Source organism: Trichechus manatus, unplaced genomic scaffold (genome assembly GCF_000243295.1).
Source record: "Trichechus manatus latirostris isolate Lorelei unplaced genomic scaffold, TriManLat1.0 scaffold00154, whole genome shotgun sequence".
NCBI classification, from domain to species: Eukaryota; Metazoa; Chordata; class Mammalia; order Sirenia; family Trichechidae; genus Trichechus; species Trichechus manatus.
The window spans coordinates 3,736,321-3,743,756 of record NW_004444090.1 but is presented as its reverse complement, the minus strand read 5'-3'; the positions used below and the strand labels follow the sequence as shown (position 1 = coordinate 3,743,756).

At 37.2% G+C, this 7,436-nt stretch overlaps 1 non-coding gene across 1 annotated transcript; it reads left to right on the top strand.

Annotated features, from left to right (window-relative positions):
- The first annotated feature begins 1,136 nt into the window (after nucleotides 1–1,136).
- On the top strand, nucleotides 1,137–1,243 carry LOC111822297 (U6 spliceosomal RNA). The gene has a single exon (XR_002825586.1). It is a non-coding gene; the product is annotated as a U6 spliceosomal RNA (small nuclear RNA).
- Nucleotides 1,244–7,436: the final 6,193 nt, after the last annotated feature.

Sequence of the window (7,436 nt, the reverse complement as noted above, 5' to 3'; positions counted from 1 at the left end):
GCGTGGAGGCAGAAATTGAAGTTGATCACTCAAACATTCCAAATATACAAACCACTTTTTTTCACAAATTCTTTGATGTCCATGCCCACATAGCCAAGTGAAGAATTTAGAAAACTTCTTGTGCATATGAATTCTTCCAGACAGAAAGTAACTTGGTAAATAAATCCCATACATTCCAGATTCAAATCTGTATTGCTCTGTGTCATGGACTGAATTATGTCCCCCCAAAAATGTGTGTATCCATTTGGCTGGGCCATGATTCCTGGTATTGTGTGATTTTCCCAAGTGTAGTAAATCCTGCCTCTATGATGTTAATGAGGGAGGATGGGCAGCAGTTGTGTTAGTGAGGCAGGACTCAATTTACAAGGCTGGATTGTGTCCTGAGGCAATCTCTTGAGATATAAAAGACAGAAGCGAGCAATGAGACAGGGGGACCTCATACCATCAAGAAAGCAGTGCTGGGAGCAGAGAGCATCCTTTGGACCCGGGTCCCTGCCCAGACAAGTTCCTAGTCTGGGGGAACATCGAAGAGAAGAAGGCCGACAGAGAGAAAAAGACTTGCCCTGGAGCTGATGCCCTGAATTTGAACTTTCAGCCTGCTTTGACTGTGAGGAAATAAACTTCTCTTCGTTAAAACCATCCACTTGTACTTCTGTTATAGCAGCACTAGATGACTAAGACACTCTGGTTTAGGAGATACCTCAAGGATGAGGCACCTCAAGGATGTGTCTTCACAATGATTGATTCCAAGCAAGTTATTGGAAAGTAAAAAGGCAAGTCAATTACTTTTACCCAAAGAATAGCAAATAGTTTATTCGACCAGTTTGTTTTTTTTCCTGAATCACAATAGTTTTCATTTTGAAAGGATTTAAAAAACACATAAAGACATTTGGCATAGGAAAGATACTACCTTAAAATCTAGTCTTACTGTTCCACTTTATCATATAGATTTTGTTTATTATTTTGTTCAAAAATTAAATGAGTGATATCCATATTTTCCAGAGTAAATTAACCTTAGAGAAAAACTAAGTGCTTAGCGGAATCAGGTGTAGGATGATGTATGAGTATGGAGAGAAGAGTAATATGACTTGAGTGACACCCACAGGGCATTCCCTATTAGTCAAAAATAAAATCTAGTGCTCACTTCAGCAGCACATATACTAAATTTGAAATGATACAGAGAAGATTAGCATGGCCCCTGCGCAAGGATGACACGCAAATTCGTGAAGCAGTCCATATTTTTGAGAAATTAACTGGATGGAGCTGTAAACTTTCAACTAAAGCACAATAAAAAAATTAAAAAAATAAAATCTCTGCTTTTACTTTGGCTTAAGAAGTTATATATTCCTAGCAAATATGATTTCTTTTTCCCTAGAGAGGTCAATAAATCAACCATCATTAGACATTAACACCATACCTTAAATTGTTCCTCAGGGTGGTTGGCTAATTATCAAGCTGCGTCTTAAGGGTGCCCATCAGATTCTGTTCATTTTTTTTGCCAAGTCAACACATCCACCCACCATGAACCAGAGGTCACTCCTTCATGTAGATAAGCTATAAAATCACCAATCTGTCAGTCCTATTTTATTCCTCTTCGATATAATCTCATAACGAGACCCAGGAAAATTTTAATTTCTAATGGATGCCGTTGTTGATTTTATAATACATTCCTATAATTCTTGTTATTCACAATTTGTGTAGAATAATATACTTTATTCTTATAAAGATAATTATATGCAAAACAATTGAAACTAGGAAATGTCATATTAAGTGGTAAATGTACCATAACTGCTTGAAGATTAATCTGTCTCCAATTAAGAAGCTGAAACGTATGGGCTATTATGCTTCATTGATTCTGTATATGGTTTCAATATTAATATTATGTTCTCCAGATTTTCTAAAGTATGTTCAACATAAAGGCATAACTTCTTTTTTTTTTAAGCTTTCCTTTTACTAAAGCAGGAACAAAAAAAAGTCTTAAGCTTTCTTCTACTGAGTTGCACAAAGACCAAGTGTATTAGTATGAATTTAATATAACTCTACATGACATCTAAATCAGTCCATTTTTGAAATAAAATATTGAAATGTGTAGATTCATCAATTTTTAGTACTTGAAGAATGCAGAAAAGAATTCTGGGCGTTCCAGGCGCTTGTGGACCACCCTTTAAGAAACCTGAATCTACTCCCAAGCTGGTTATCAGAACACATCACACCCCAAGTATTCTTGGTAACAAAAAAAAATCTCTTCACGTTTTTATTACATGTCATAGGATTTATTCATGCAATGCCCCAAAGAAGGCGAGTAATGCTAGAATATTGGCCTAGCTTTTCCAGGGGAATAAATCTCAGGAAATATAATCAAGGTGTCATTAGAAATTAATTTCTTCTTTATTTTTTTGTTCAACATTCATTTTCTTCTTTAGAATCATGATTTCATAATGGCCATATATCAGGCAAATCATAATAAATACAAAAGATAAAAAAATACATCAGAATCCAAGCTTAACACTTCAACTCTAGTTGTCTTACCTACCTTCACTGTGTCTTTTCACCTACTACCAGCTGGCTTTTTTTCTCTTCTGATATTATGTGATATTCTCCAGGTAAGGTCCATAGGTGAGCTAAGCTTTGGTGATAAGGCAGAACTTTCAACACAAGGGTAGAATCACTCACAACAGTATACTTAAAGTGAGTGGGGTTGATTTTTCCAGGCTTCTAATATTTCCTTTCACATGAAGTGAATTCTCATACAGAAGGAGGAGGGACTTAACATGAAACTGATGCCTTTAGAAGGAGAAACTGAGCATGGGTAGCCCTTCTGCACTTAGTCTTGGAAGCCAGGCTGCCAATGGAGAGCTCTGCAACTCCAACTTGTGCAGCCTCCAAGCTGTCCAGGTGTGGAGGTCAATATTAGTCCGGCACTGCCTGCTCGGTGAACAAACTATGCTGAGGTTTGGTATTAAGAGCCTAATTCAATCAAGAGTCTAAGACACATTCTCCAATATCACCTTTATCAGTACAAAGCTGACTTTTTTGCCTTATTTATCAATTTGTAGGGAATTTGAGTGGGTAAGAGCAGTGAAAATACTTCTCTCCCTCATACATTTCTCCCTGACCTTCAATCCCAGCCCCTCATTCAGGAGTTTGGCGCTAAGAGTCCAGATGCAATTTTTATTCATATTTTGGGAATACTCAATTAAAAATCTAGTCCCTCAAAATGAGGTCATATTACATTTCACACCCCAAAGCCACATGGCCCCCCACAAAAATAACCCTCATAAATATCCCAGTTATCCTTTCTTAGTTATAAAATCAGTGGCTCTCTAGCCAGCCAGGGCATATCATATAAGAAAAACAGAGGACAAGAGATTACTATTGATTGAAAACACTTAGTAAATATTTATTTTGCAGAGTTGACTCAGTCAGCATAAATCTAGATGGGCTTCTGAACTCTAGTTCTACTAGCTGTAGATTGATACTGAAATAACAAGCCCACTAGAAGTACATGAAGGACAAATTAATCTTTTTTCTTTCTTGTGATATTTTCTTTCTCTTTCTTATTCTGTTCAAACATGTCCTATTCTAGAGATAGTACTCAGAATCTATTACACAGATACTAGGTCAAATAGGCCACAATCAGAATGGGTGGCGGGGGACAAATTCACCATTGCTTCTGTTACGGGCTTCATAAAAATAAAAGTCCATCTCTCTGGTTTAGGGGAATTAAGGGGGGAAAAGCTGAAAGGAAAAAGAGAGAGAGAGAGAGAAAGAGAAAGAGCTAGGAATGAAACATTACTTATTGGATTACTTATTACCCAGTCAAGCTTTGGCCAGTGTGAGTTAAGGTCATTAGCTATGTTGAGAGAGAGGGCATGGGTGTCTGAGAGGGGAAGGGGTGGGGTGCCTTTGTCCTGCTGTAAATGTGGGGCCCTGGGAGGAGATGGCCTCATAGGTTGCCTCTATACCACATTGGAGCCCAGGGGAAGGGGAGCATTAAAACAAGTTCAGAGGGATGTCTGGCTAGGGAGTTGTAGGGTCTGAGTTAACTCCCAGGCTCCCTTCAATTTCCATGCAGTATGGATGGGCCACTGAAGTTCTCCCTCTTTGTTTTCTGCACAGACGCACAGTACCACAAGTTGTATTTGTTATTTATCAAGCATTTGACTGATCTATTTTTACTGACATTCTAGCTCTGTCCGTGTTATGAATTATTGTCGTGGAATTTCTACCAGAGCAGGCAAATCTGAGCTTGGTTAGTAGTTCGACTTCTCTCTTTCCATCTCTTCATCTTACTTCAGCAACCAGCTGCCTCTACTAAATTTTGATGAATAAAGAATGTTCGACCCAGAGTTCTCCTGTACGACTCCCTGGTGGCTTAAGCACTTAAAGCAAACTCTTTCTAAGTGTGAGTCCCTCTGGTGTCTCTAAAGCAGATAAGCCTTTATGTGCCCTTGAAATCATTTATAAGTCAGAGGCATGGCTAGAAATTTTGGCATTTACAGCCATTGTTGTTAGGTGTCTTCCAGTCCATTTGAGTCATAGTGATCCTATGTGACAGAGTAGTTGGCTATAATTTTTTTGGAAGCAGATTGCCAGGTCTTTCTCCTGTGGAGCCGCTGAGTGTGTTCGAACTGCCAACCTTGAGTTTAGCAGCCGAGAGCTTAACCATTTGCGTCACCAGTGTTCCATAGCCCCATGAATTCACTAGGACATATATAAGTGCCTATAGTTCATAAGCTTTCCTGTAAAACCTGATGACTAAATGAGTGACCCTAGAACAATGGGAGTCACATCAATTTATTCAAGCTGTTAGTAACCCAGCTGAGAAGTATTTGTCATCAACAGACATCCCTGTGAGAATAAAGGATACCACAACTTCCTATAGGCAAAGGCCATGTTCCTAAAGGCTCAAAAATGTTACATATTCTCTGTCATATTATTTTTGACAAGGTTTTTAACATGAACATATAAATGCCACAGCCCTTATAGCACTTGATTAGCAAGTACTTTTGTTGTAAAATCTCATCATTAGCTGAGTTTATTATTTGATAAACTATTATAAGTCAAATTTATAGAATTTTTTTTTTTTTTTTAAGCCAGGCCTTTCCCATTTTTAAGTACTAATTAAGACAGGATTTGGATGTTTTAAAACAATAGTCTCCACATGATTAAGTTTTCGTGGTGGGGCAAGGGGAGGAATAGTAGGTGGAGGTTCATATATTATCTTGACATTTCAATATCATCTCTTTTGTGGACTATTACAATGGACTCCCACTGGTTTTCATGCTTCTATACTTTCTCCCTTCCTGATTCTTTTCAATGTAATGACCAGAGTGTTTAAAAAAAAAAAAAAAAAGATGTCAGATCAAGTTACTACCCTGCTCAAAACCCTCTTGTGATTTCCCATAATACTTGAAATCACAAATTCTTATCACACACTACATGATTCTACATGGCCGCAGTTCTCTTGACAGCTCACCTCCTACCACATTCCTTCTTGCTCACTATGTTCCAGCCACATTGTCTCTTTTTGCTGAACCTTTAACACACCAACCATACTCCACTTTCAGGTCATTTGCAGTTGCTATTTCCTCTGCCTGGAGTGTCCTTTCCCCAGATATGAATATTTTATTTTAGACTTTGCCATTAATAAAAACAGTATATTTATGTGATACAAACTTGTTATTTGCTTTTTAAATTTTTAGTCACGTATGTCAGTGGTAGACACAGAGCATAACATCAACATCTGAACCTCATCAAATTAACTTCATTGTGTCATAAATAACAAGCCAATTTGCTGGCTATTTTCCAGAATTTAAATCATACTGGCCTTTGTGATGAGCTCAATACAGAATTAGAGAAGTTGGTCTGAACATAGTTTTGCCACATTAAGAAAAATCTAATTATGTCATTTGTTATAAAAGTCATAAACCAGTGACTGCATTTGACAAATACTGGTAGAATCCAAACCAAGAGTACAGTCTTCTTGACTTTGGCATAAATTATTTGATATGTTTTCATGGCAGACTGTCTTGTTATTTACATTTTTCTGCAGTTAATACTTTAAAAAATAAACGTTTTCCCAACAGCATGCTAGTATATATGGAGACAGACTGATCCTGTGTTAGGGCACCAATTCCAGTATTTATGAGTTGTAGGTTTTCATCTTCAAATTCAGGCTCAGTTTTCTCATATGTCAGATGAGGACCAAAATATCTATGTCTCAGAGTTGGTGGTGGAAGGTTTAAATGAACTAATAACATATAAAAGACCTAGCCTAGTACCTGGCATATAGTTGGTACTGGACAATTTTCTTTCTTTTTCTCTCCATTTTCCTCCTGGTTACCCATGTCTAAACCAAAACCTTGTTGGGGAAGTAAGGTCAGACTCACCCATGTTTTTTTTAGAGAATCTAGAAAAAAGACTGCATTTGTTTGAGTCATACAGGGATTATGTATTCCTCAGTTGAATTCTTTGTTCTAATATGTTTTTGTAAAATGAAAAAGTTGGCAAGTTGATATCAATCATTTCTTTCCCATCCCATCCTCTCGAATATAACATTTTTGTGGCTTTAGAGTTATCAGCTGATGTTACAATAAGACTTGATATATTTGACACATTTGTTGACCTCAGCCAGCCAAATATAATTCTGATGAACATATTCTGGCTAGCCCCACTTCTACTCACTGCTAAAACTCTAAATCCAAGTACATGCCATTCTATTGTATGTTTCCAAGAGATTATACTTAATTACAGGAAGCATAAATTATCAATGTAGTTGTTGTTGCTCTTAATCTGTTTAAGCTTTGTCAGATGTCTTGGATTAGTTGCTTTGTCTATGGATTTAAACATATCCAAACTTGATCTAAGTTAATAAAATGAAAATCTTTAAGTATTGATCAATATTTTCCTTTGTTCCACAGAAAAAATATCATTTTCAAAGCATTAATTTTTAACTATGATAGTGTTATGGATTGACTTGTGTCCCCCACAAATGTTTTGTAAATCCTAACCTCTGCCTGTGGTTATAATCCCATTCATGAATGAGTTATGTTTATTATGTTAATGAGGCAGGATTAGGGTATATCTTGAGTCAATCTCTTTTGAGAAATAAAAGAGATAAACAAGCAAGTGAGAGAAGCAGAGATGCGGGAAGAGAGATGCCAAGCCACATGAAGATCGCCCAGGAGCAGAAGCTCAACGAGACAAGAACCTTCCTTCGAGCCAGCAGAGAGAGAAAGCCTTCTCTTAGAGCTGGCACCCTGAATTCAGACTTCTAGCCTACTAAACTGTGAGACAATAAATTTCTGTTTTTTAAAGCCACCCATTTGTGGTATTTCTGGTATAGCAGCACTAGATAGCTAAGACAGATAGTTTGATGTATATCAAGAAAATGGGTTATAACAATGTCTTAGTTATCTAGTGCTGCTATACCA